Source organism: Chinchilla lanigera, unplaced genomic scaffold, assembly GCF_000276665.1.
Source record: "Chinchilla lanigera isolate Chin_1 unplaced genomic scaffold, ChiLan1.0 scaffold00028, whole genome shotgun sequence".
Taxonomy (NCBI): domain Eukaryota; kingdom Metazoa; phylum Chordata; class Mammalia; order Rodentia; family Chinchillidae; genus Chinchilla; species Chinchilla lanigera.
This window is the reverse complement of record NW_004955429.1, coordinates 12,771,683-12,782,367: the sequence shown is the minus strand read 5'-3', so window position 1 is coordinate 12,782,367 and position 10,685 is coordinate 12,771,683. Positions and strand designations below refer to the sequence as shown.

At 56.4% G+C, this 10,685-nt stretch overlaps 1 pseudogene; it reads right to left on the bottom strand.

Annotated features, from left to right (window-relative positions):
• Positions 1–502: 502 nt before the first annotated feature.
• Positions 503–2,703, bottom strand: LOC102020361 (annotated as a pseudogene).
• Positions 2,704–10,685: the final 7,982 nt, after the last annotated feature.

The following is a 10,685-nucleotide window of genomic DNA, read 5'->3' as shown; positions in this document are numbered from 1 at the left end:
TGACAAGTAGTATTTGTTAAGCAATTCATTAGATGATTTCTGTGAAATGTACATAGATTAAAATAAGTATATAAAACTCCACATTATCATGACAATTTTCATTGGTATCCAATCCCCCCAAACTAAAAAATTTTAAAACAACTGGCCTTATTTTACAGGAGAAGCAGGGTTGTGAAGAGCTAATTTTACGGCTTGACCCTAGTTGGTTGCAAAAAACACATAATTTTCCTGAAAAAAGACAGGATGAGATATAAGGCCAAGAGGGCAAAACCCTCAAACGATAAAAACAAAATGTCTTAGAATTCCACTTAAGGAAGCCTATGTTTGGCCAGGGCTTTGGATTATAATTTCAAGTCTTACAGGTGCAGAGAATCTGTTCTTTTAGAACAAACATGCAGATCCTTGTAATACAGTGGGGAAGACAGCAAAGGTTAGATGTTCACTGCTGAGCTTTTTTTTACTTTCTACAGCACAGAGGTCCACAGTTTTTCTTTCTCTTCCTTCACAGTCTGGTATGCACCTGACTCATTACCTTCTCCAGCTTGATTGCTAGGGACACGTTTCCTTTCATCTTCAATTTTCTTGACAGGAATACCACTGTTGGTTTTAGTTGCCTTGAAAACATTTTGACAGAATCATCAGTAGACATACGCATCGCCACATCTGCCCAATCAGAGGGCTGCCCCTGTCCAAGGTTCCCACCCTTGCTTTGCAGATCAAGAAACCCCGTGCCACCATCTTCACCGGACAGTTCAAACCTACAGATGCCTCGCCTGGCTTATACAACATCATCTCCAAGAGCATCCTTCACAGTTCTGAATGTTTCTTCCACAGGTCCAGAACGTGGCTTTGCTTGTGGCTGTGATTTCTCTTCTTTTAATTCTGGAACAGCACCTTGTGATTCCCTTTTCTTTATAACTGCGTCTGGATGTTCATGTAAGAAGAAATCTGGTAACAGAGGGTGGCCTGGTTTAATTGCGTAGACATCAAAATTTTTTTTATTCCTTCTTCTTTTAAGATATTTTCATCAATACCAAAGTTGCCAGGAAAGCTTTCTGGCTTTTTAAAAATGGAATATGTGGCATCTGCAATTATCTCAACTTTTCTACGTTGGCTTTCAACGCCTGACCCTCCCAGCATGTCCATAGCAGCAGTGGGTGTAGCTGATTTAGGCCATAAGGCGTGGAGTGCGATTTCACCTTTGAATTCTTCGGCTGTTCCTAGCACACACGTGGACACACTGCACTTAGCGATGGGGTAAGCTCAGTGCTGTGTGAACCACACTGGGCTGAAATTCAGTGGTGGGCTGAGATGAAGGATATGAGCATTTTTACTTTCTCAAAAACGGAACGCACGCTTTAGAGGTCAGGTAGGTGCCCCTGGCGTTCACCCTCATCACCAGACCCACCTTCTTCGCAGGTGTTTCCATTGCGTTGGTCAGGCTAATAGCACTGGCATTGTTCATCAAAATGTCAGGCCCTCGGATCTTGGGTTCAGTCCCCAGTAGGTGACCCTCCTTCCTCAGCCTCCCGAGCGCTGGGACCCCAGGCGTGCGCCACCGCGCCTGGCAGCTTCCCCCAAATTTCTCGACTGCTTTCTCTGCTGCGCTGTGGATTTGCTGTTCACCTCTCACATCCGCGGTATGTGACAAGGCCTCTCCTCCGGCTGCCAGCTGCTTCAGTCTCTTCGGCAGCAGTGTAGATGGTGCCCAGAAGTTTGGGGTGTGACTGGGCGGTCTCTGCATCCTTTGCAGCTTTCAGTGCAATTGCTTTGCCAATGCCGCGGCTTGCACCAGTGATGGATATCCTACATCCTACCAGCTTTGCACTGAGGTACCTCCCCAGCCCTTTTTACTCTTAATTTTGGGGTAGGGTCTCACTAAAGTGTCCTAGTGCGACTAGAACTTGGGATCCTCCTGCCTCAGCCTCCCAGAGTGCCCCAGTGACAGGCATGCAGCAGTGCCTGTCTGAGTCTTAAGTGCTGGGTTGTGAGCCTGCTCCCTGCTCCCTGCCCTCCCCAACCTCAGCCCCTGAGTCTGTGAAGGGGTGTGGCGTGCCCCCTTCCACCTGCAGCTGCGGGCTGGGCGGCCCTGACCTGGGCCTGCGGGTGCTGAGGTCTCCTTTGCCCCGCGCCGCCTCTCCAGCGGGTCTGCGGCGCCTTGGGACAGAGAAGGGACCGGGCTGGAGCCGAACTCGGGTGCAGGAGGCGGGGCGGGGCGTGGGGACCCCGGCGGGCACCCACGCGGACTGGCTGTCCAGGGAGGGAGGGACGTCGGGCGTGGGCGCTGCCGAGCCGCATCGATCCAGCCCGCGCCGCCCTGGGGCGCAGCCAAGAGATGAGGTCATGAAGGACGGCCGGGGACGCGGCCCGGACCGGGCGGCGGGGTCCCGGGATGACGTGATCGCGGGCAGGACTCTGCCTGGAAGGCGGCGCGCTCCTTCCTCTCCCGCCCGCCCGTGTCCTGCTGTCGCGCCTGTGACCTTGGGCAGGGGCTGTCGGCGTCCGGCCCGGTGCCCACCCTGTGCGCTGTGTCAGGGTCACTGAGGCAGCGATGGCCCCGGCCCCTGGCACCCCCTACGCCCCCTCAGCTTGGGAAGTCACCGTGGGGCCCGTGGTGCTCCACGCCACAGCGTACCGTGACATCGGTCCCTGCTGCTGGGGAGCGTCATCTCCCACAGCCACATGACACTCCGCGGCCCCCATGGGGGAGCAGGGGGACCCCACTCCGGGCTGCGCAGAGCTCCTGGGTTTCCTGGCTGTGTGCCTGTCCTGCGCCCCCCAGCAGGTAACGTCACTGCGCCCTTAGGATCAGTGTCCCGGAGCATAGTGCCCGCCTGCACCTAGACCCTCGATACCAGTTCCTGCCCCCAGGGAGTTAGCTTTATGCCCAGCGTCTGGGGATCCGAGGGGACCTGGGCTGTGCTGATTTCCACCAGCTCCCTCCGAAGATCTGATGCTGTGCGTGGCGCAGGCTTCCTTCGGGGGTGGCGGCTCCTGTCACCTCGGCTCCTGCCCCCTGGCCCCTCCAGACTGTGCTGGGGACCCACATGCCACCACCACACACACCGCGGCCCCGGGGACTCGGCACATGCAGCTCCTCCCCTGGAAGCCCTTCCCTCCGCCGAGGTCTTCTTTCTCAAGAAGGAAGCCCTGTCCAGCCTGGAGACTCCACCGTCCAGTCTATGGTAGCCACAGCAGGAGCCCACGTCCCTGCCACGGCCACCCCAGGCCTCACAATGGCCTTGTTCTGCTGGCAGGAATTCTGTGAGTGACTCTGACTAGGAATAAACATCACTGTGGCCAGCAAGCTGCACATGGCCGGCCCAGCAGGCTGGGGTGTAATGCTGTTCAGGGTAGTGAGCTGCTTAGTCTCTGCATGGTGTAGGGAAGCAAATATGCCCCTAGGTCACATTACCCAAGGCATAGGTTCTATAGAAAGGGAGGTGACTGCTGCTCTGCCTTGAACTTGATGAAGAACAATGGTAAGAGCTGGGCCAATCAGTGCTGAGAGAAGTTGCTGGGGTCCTGGTCATTGCCACCCTGCTACTTGTGGGGCTGCTTCACAAGGGTCAGAGCTGGGGGCAGGTGGGTCTGCAGACCAGGCACCTCTGTGTCTGTGTGTCTGGCACAGAGGTTTGTAGCTTAAATAAGTGAGCTCCCAGTCCTGGGGTCCAGGAAAGAGGTGATCTGGAAGGTTGATTCCCTTCTATCCTTCCCTCTACCAAGCCATGGGCTCACCTACTTATCCACCCACCTGTCAGTCTGTTCAGCCTCCTGTCACCCATTCACCACCCAAACATCCACCCACTCATCCACCTACCCATTCTCCCACCCACTTACCCAACATGCATCCATCCGCCCTCCCATGCACCTATATACCTCTCCTCCCTCTCAGTCAGCCACACACCCACCACCCACCCTTCATCTATTCTCCTCCCATCCATGCACCTATCCACCCACCCATGCACACATCCATCCATCCATCCACCCATTCATCCATCCATCCACCCACCCATCTATCCATCCATCCATCCACCCATCCATCCATCCATCAATCCATATACCCATTAAAGCATCCATCCATGCATCCATCTATCCATCCATCCATCCATCCATCCATCCATCCATCCATCCATCCAGCAATCCATCTGCTCATCCATCCATCCATCCATGCATCCATCCATCCATTCATCAATCCATCCACCTATCCATCCATCCATGCATCCACCCATCCATCCAGCCATCTACCCATCCATCCATCCATCCATCCATCCATCCATCCATCCATCCACCCATCCACCCATTCACCCATCCATCCACTCATCCATGCATCCATCCATCTACCCATCCATCCACCCATCCACCCACCCATTTACCCATCCATCCATCCTTCCATCCATTTTTCTACTCAGCTGCTCATGCATTCACCCACCCATCTGTCCATCTGTCCATCGCCTATTCATCCACCACCCACGTACCCATCCATCCATGTATCCATCATATGTCCATTTCTCTGCCCACCCACCCACTCACTCACTCATCTGCTCACCCTTCCTTCCACTCATTTGCCAATGTACTCACTGTCCACCCTCTCTCACCACCCACTTACCCATCTCCTCATTGGCGGAGTCTTCCCGCACTGGTAGGAAGCACAGGGGAGACATGTTGGTGGGCCGCCCTCCTGGTGGGCGAGGGCCCGGTGAGCGAGCAGGGGCCAAGGAAAGGGGCACTGAGTGGGGCCAGGGCCCCCAGTTCTGGCAGGCAGAGTCACCTGACCCTTCTTGGGCCCCAGGTATTGGGTACTTGAGGATGGAGCTCTAAGACCTGCACACCTTGGAACCTGTTCTCTTGAGGATATTTGTGGGCCTGGCCTGCCCATGTTTGCAGGACAACAAGGCTTGGTAGGTGAAGTGGATTATATCATTCCAGGCTCTGGAGGTGAGCACGGGACTCAGACTGGCCAATCAGAGAAGGCCTGCCTCTTTTTGGCACAGCGATTGGAGGCCAGGGTCGGTCACGTGACACAGGTCAATCAGCGCCAGTCATGAGAGTCTGTGGGGACCCTAGGGGCCGCCTGTGCTTGCTGCTGGGCTTGGCCGACAGCGACCTGGGGAGCCGGGGTGGGTGTCTTGGCACTGCCAGGGAGGCTGGCCTGGGCATGAAGGCCACAGGGAGGGGAAGAGCTGGGGTCCTGACAGAATCTGGGCTCCTAGGTCCTCTGTCATTGCAGCTGCAGAGGAAACTGAGGCCCAGAGAGGGGGTGGGACCTGCCCAAAGATACCAGGTCAGCTAGGATTTTGTTAGTATTTTTGAGAAAGGGTCTCACTATGTAGTCCTGGCTGGCCTTGAAATGACTATTTAGTCCAAGCTGGCCTCGAACTCAAGGCGATCCTTCTGCCTCAGCCTCCAATGGACCCAGCATAGGCATCTGCCATCACCCCCGGTTGCAGGCTGGTGATATGCGCAGGTCCTAACCAGAAGTCTCCCGCCTCAGCCTGCGCACCCCACAGCTTCGGCACTTTCATGGGTGAGCAGGGCGGGGTCCCTGTATGGCTGGCAGGGTGAGGTTCCTCTCCTCCCTGCAGGGGACATCTTGCTGCCGTGGGGGTGATGGCCAAGCCAGGATTCCACACCCTAGAGTCTCCATGCTCAGCTACTAACTGAAGCTTGGGCCCTCAGGAGCCCTGGGCTCCTGGAGTTCCTGGACTCTTTGCTGGGGGGCAGGAAGGAAAACGACTACATTTTCCATCTTTTTTAATGATTTGGAGTTTTCTTGATTGGTTTTGTTTGAAAAATAGATAGCAATTTGAGCAGGGTATGGTGGTGCATGCCTAGAATCGTAGCACTCAGGAGGCTGAGGCAGGAGGATTGCCTGGAGTTTGAGGAACATAGTGAGTTTAAGGCCACCCTGCACTACATAGTGAGACCCTGTCTCAAAACACCATAAAAAGGGGGTGGTGGTTTTTCACTAAAAAGTGTGTCATATACTATATTGGACTGTGGAAAATGCCCACAGCATTTTACAGATAGGAACGCAGAGGACCCAGGGGCACTCGGAGCTTCACCAAGGCCCTGAGTGCTGCACTGGGTATGCAGGTTTGCCTCTGCCGCTCCTTGGGTCTTCCTGTCCCCATGGCCACCTTGTGTGGAAGAAGAGGTCATTTTGGTCTTTACAGAAAGGACAGATGAATCAGAGGCTGGATAGGCCAAGGGACTGGGCAGTCCCCGGGTGGCCGTGTCCTTCCTGCGTGCTGTGGATGGCAGTCCCCCTCCCTGTCAGCCCGAAGCGGTGACGGAGGGGTGGGGAAGCCAAGAGACGGGTCAGCCCCGATGACATCAAAGCCTTCGCCTCTGCGCTCACGGTGGAGCTGCCGTGTCTCGGAGGCTTCTGCCAGCCGTAAATCTCGTGCTGCTGTGAGGGTCTTTGACGCCTCTCGGGGCTACAGCTGCACTGTGACTCAGTGGCAGCCTGGGGGTGCCCGCCTGGGGCTCTCTGGGGCAAGAGGGGCTCACACACTGGGGCAGGGTGAGGCTTCCGGTCCGCAGGGAACCATCCACCTCTGGCTCATGGTCAGCAGATTTTGTCTGAATGGACTGAAAGTTATTAGGAACCCAGTCTACGCAGCTGGGTGAGGGCTGGTCTCAAAATCAAAACTTTTGAAAAGGGCTGGGAATGTAGCTCAGTGTGAAGGCCCTGGGTTCAATCTCCTCTACAAAAAAAAAAAAAAAAAAAAAAAAAAAAAAAAAAAAAAAAAAAAAAAAAAAAAAGAAAGAAAAGAAAGAAAAATAAAGAAAGAGCTGGTGTCTTGATGCACGCCTGTCATCCCTGCACCAAGGAGGCTGAGGCAGGAGGATCACTATAATTTTAAGGCCACCCTGGGCTGCATAGTGAGTTCAAGCGCAGCCTGGACTACATAGTGAGACCCTGTCTCAATAAACAAAAACAGAAAAGGTTGGATAACCACCACCTGTGGCGGCTTCCGAGTCTGTGGTCCTCAGGGGTCTCTGCTGGGTGAGGTGACAGAAAGATGCGGGGACATTGGCAGCTCCCAGAATCACCTGTCAGGACCCAGTTAAGGACTGTGGGTGGCACAGGTGGGAGGTGACAGAGGCCAAAATAATAGTTCCTTGGAGATGGAGAGCCTGGATGGGCCCAGAGAGGGCAAGGCCCGGGGCCAGGGCAGCAGAGGTGGCCAGGAGCACAGCGGGGAGAAGGGCCCCCAGAAACTGTGTCCCTCCGGGAGGGCATGGCCTTGGCAGAAGGTGAGTGGGTTGCACGGTGGCCACAGCTGGCCTGGGCCGCTGCCCCCAGCCATTGTCACCTCTGCTCTGCACTGGCCCTGAGCCCCAGCTGTGACCCTGCCTGGCCTGGACTTCCCCACCCTGCAACACCTTCTCCTCCAGCCCCGCCTGGAGGGGACCTTGCTGCCCGACAGCTGCCCCACCTGCTCGGGTAACAGCCCACCTGCCCGTGGCCTTGGACACCCTGCCTGTGTCCTGCACACTTCCACATGCCACAGAGCTGCACACCGACTTACCCCTGCGCCCCCCAACATGAGCACACCTCACTCTGGACCTCCCGCCAGCACCCAATCCCGTGAGCTCCCGGCGGGACACGCTTAGGTCCCCTTGGCAGGTGCCTGTGGAGACGCTGGGATCCTCAAAGAGACCACAGTTTTTGGGCCCCCATCTCTACAGGGCTCTCTTGGGGTGTGGGGAGGAGAAGCAGCTCAGAGTGAAACGGGAGTATCACAGGAAGCCACCCCCAAGTCCCACACGGAAGGGAAAGCTTGGCTCAGGTCAGAGCCGGCAGTCTAAGAGTGAGCTCCCTGTCACAGGAGGCGTGCAAGTGCAAGCTACCCACTGCCTGACAGAGAAGGTGTACCCAGGGAGGGGGAAAGAGGAGCTGGCAGCGCGAGGAGGGGGCAGGTGCGGGTGGGGCCGGCGGTCCCAGGGGTGCGGGCTGTCTGCCGTGGTCACCATAACTCAGTGGCATGGACAGTTTCCTTTCTCTTGCCTGATTTACTGCCTGCTTTGGAGGGCAAGGCCCGCCTGTTCTTTGAACTTCAAAGGGAGCAGGGAGAAAGGGGGTGAGGCCTGGCGGTGGCGACACCCACAGGGTCTGGGCCTTGTCCCTGCTCAGCCCCAGGGTTGCTGCTCCTGGCTCTGTGGAAAACGTGACCCCAGCCTGCAAAGAGGGCCGTTTTCAATAGAAAACGTGGAGGTCTGCGACGCTCAGGGGTCCTGTCCACCATCCCTCCCAGTCCAGTAAGCCTGAGTGGAGGACGGCTTCTCCAGCCCCCACGTCCCCCACCAACTGCTGCCCTCAAGATGCAGTGGGGAGCTGGGGGTGTGCCCTCCACCCAGCGGTTTCCAGCTCTGACTTTGGGGAGCAGCCTCACCTGTCAGGCCTCGTTTCGGAGCCTGTTCTTCTTAGCTCCACAGCAGGGTGACTGCGCTGGGCCTATTGGCACATGCCTGGGATGATCCTGGCACTCTGCGAGGCTGAGGCAGGAGAATCACAAGTTGGAGACCCGCTTGAGCAATTTACACAGACTTTGTCTCAAAATGAAAAAATGCAAGGGCCAGGGATATAGCTCAGGTGGGAAGGCCCTGAGTTCCATTCCCAGTACGGCAGCGGGGGTGTGAATGAGGGGGTGTGCCTGGTGCACAGCAGATGGTGGTCAGTTAGGGAGACCCCAGGGGTGTTGGGCGGGGCCTCAGACCAAGCTGCAGCAATGGGGAGCCATGGACACCCTTGAGGTAGCGGCTCCTTTCCCTCCTGGAAGTCACTTCCGATGCAAAACTGAGCTTCCTCCTTCTAGGGTCTGTAGAAACATTCTCCCTGGCGATGGCCCTGTCCCTGGGGACTTGGGGACAGGACAGCATGACAGGGTGGCAGTGTGGGCTGTGAACCGGCTTCCCAGGAGCTCCGACCTCTCCTGGCTGCTCCTCTTTGAGAATAAAGCATTCCTTGGGGGGAGGTGACTACCTCAGCTACCTGGAGCTGGGATTCTCTCTGCACCACTGGTGAGCAGGAGGTGACAGGGACATTCTGGGGGACAGGGAGCCTCCCAAGCCATCTTCTGGAAATTGAGACAGATGCAGCGGTCCCCACAGGGCAGACACCCCAGGCACCCAAATGCTCAGGCCCTGGAGAGGGGCGCTGTCGCCCCAGCCGGACACCCTGGTGGGGAATGCGCGCTGTCTGCTAGGAATGACGTGGGGGCCATAAATTTTCGGTGGCAAAGCACTCCTCGGGGTTTTCATAATGCTGAAGAGTTGAGACTTGTCCCAGAGGGGTAACATCTCACTGGGAGCTGCACCAGCTCCAGCAGTCTGTTGGTGCAAAGGTGTTTCCTCCCTCCTCTTAAGGTGGACGCCTCAGATTTCGTACTCTGCTGTAACTTGTTTTATTTCAGCTGGAACACAAATAAAAATAGCCCCTGGGATCTGCGCACCAAGCTGCTAGGAGCTTCTCCTCTCTCCTGGAAGGAAGGGGTGTTTGTTGAACACTTATTGTGTGCTGGGCAGGTCCTTCGGCCCAGGTCCCTGGCCTCGGTGGCCCCCAGTCTGTGGTCACAATCCCTCCCGATCGGGGCTGGGGGCCCAGTGGTGGCTCGCAGGAGCCCGCTGTGCATCTCCGGCCAGGATTCAGCTGCAGGCCCACGCAGCTCTGGCTTGTCTTCCTTTTGGGCTCAAATCTCCGGAATCTGTGCTCAGCACGCACCATCTGAAATTGGTCTCCAGTGACCAGGAGCAGTCTCCCTGCCACTGAAGTGGAGGCTTGGAGTGTGAGCGAGATTCTGAGAGAGGATGTTTCGCATAGCTGGTCCCGGGCAGGTCTGAAGTCTCCTTAAGGGCCTGGGAGCCTGGTTTCCATGCCAACAGTTGCCAGGCCACTCACAGGCATTTTCCCCGTTCCCTGCAGCAGCCCCTTAAAGGATGCCTTGGGTTTAGAAGTGGCTCATTTGCATGCCATTTGCATATTCAGTACCTCTTCTGGATTCTCCCAGCGTGACCAGCTGACAGTGAGGGCCTTGTTTCTAGGGACACAGGATGAACAAAAGGGTCTCCACTGAGCTGCACGTTGGCAGAGGGAAGGGCTGAGGCCACCAAGCCGGGGGCTTGGACGAGAGACACTTGTCTCCGCCAGTTCCCAAGGCTGGTGTCAGATCGAGAGGTGGCCCAGGGCTGGTTTCTTCTTGGCTGGTGGGTGGCCGCCTTCTCCTTGTGTCTTCCTGTGGTTGCCCCTCGGTGTTTCCACCCAAGTTTTCTCTTCTGACCGGGAGACTGGTTGTCTGGGCTGAGAGGCCACTCAAATGCTCCGTTTGAGCCTGCCCATCTCTGCAAAGACTCCAAATACAGTCCGGTCTGAGGTCCCTGAGTTTTAGGGTGGGATGCAGCTCAGTCCGTCACAGAGGAAGCCCTGGGTGTTGGGGAGAGAGCTGGTCCAGAGCCCCTGAATGCCACCCTGAGATCTGGTCTTCTCGTCCTCTGCATCTGCTCTAGGACGCACCTCGCAGTCCCCACAGACGGAGTTCTGGGCTGGAAAGGACATTTGAGCCAGTGTGCCTGGGCGTCTGGATTGGGCTGGGCCTGGGGCTTCTAGGGGTTTGGCTGTTCTTCTCTTTTTGCAGTTCTGGAGATTGAACCCAGGGCCTTCGTCCTTCCACACTTTTTAA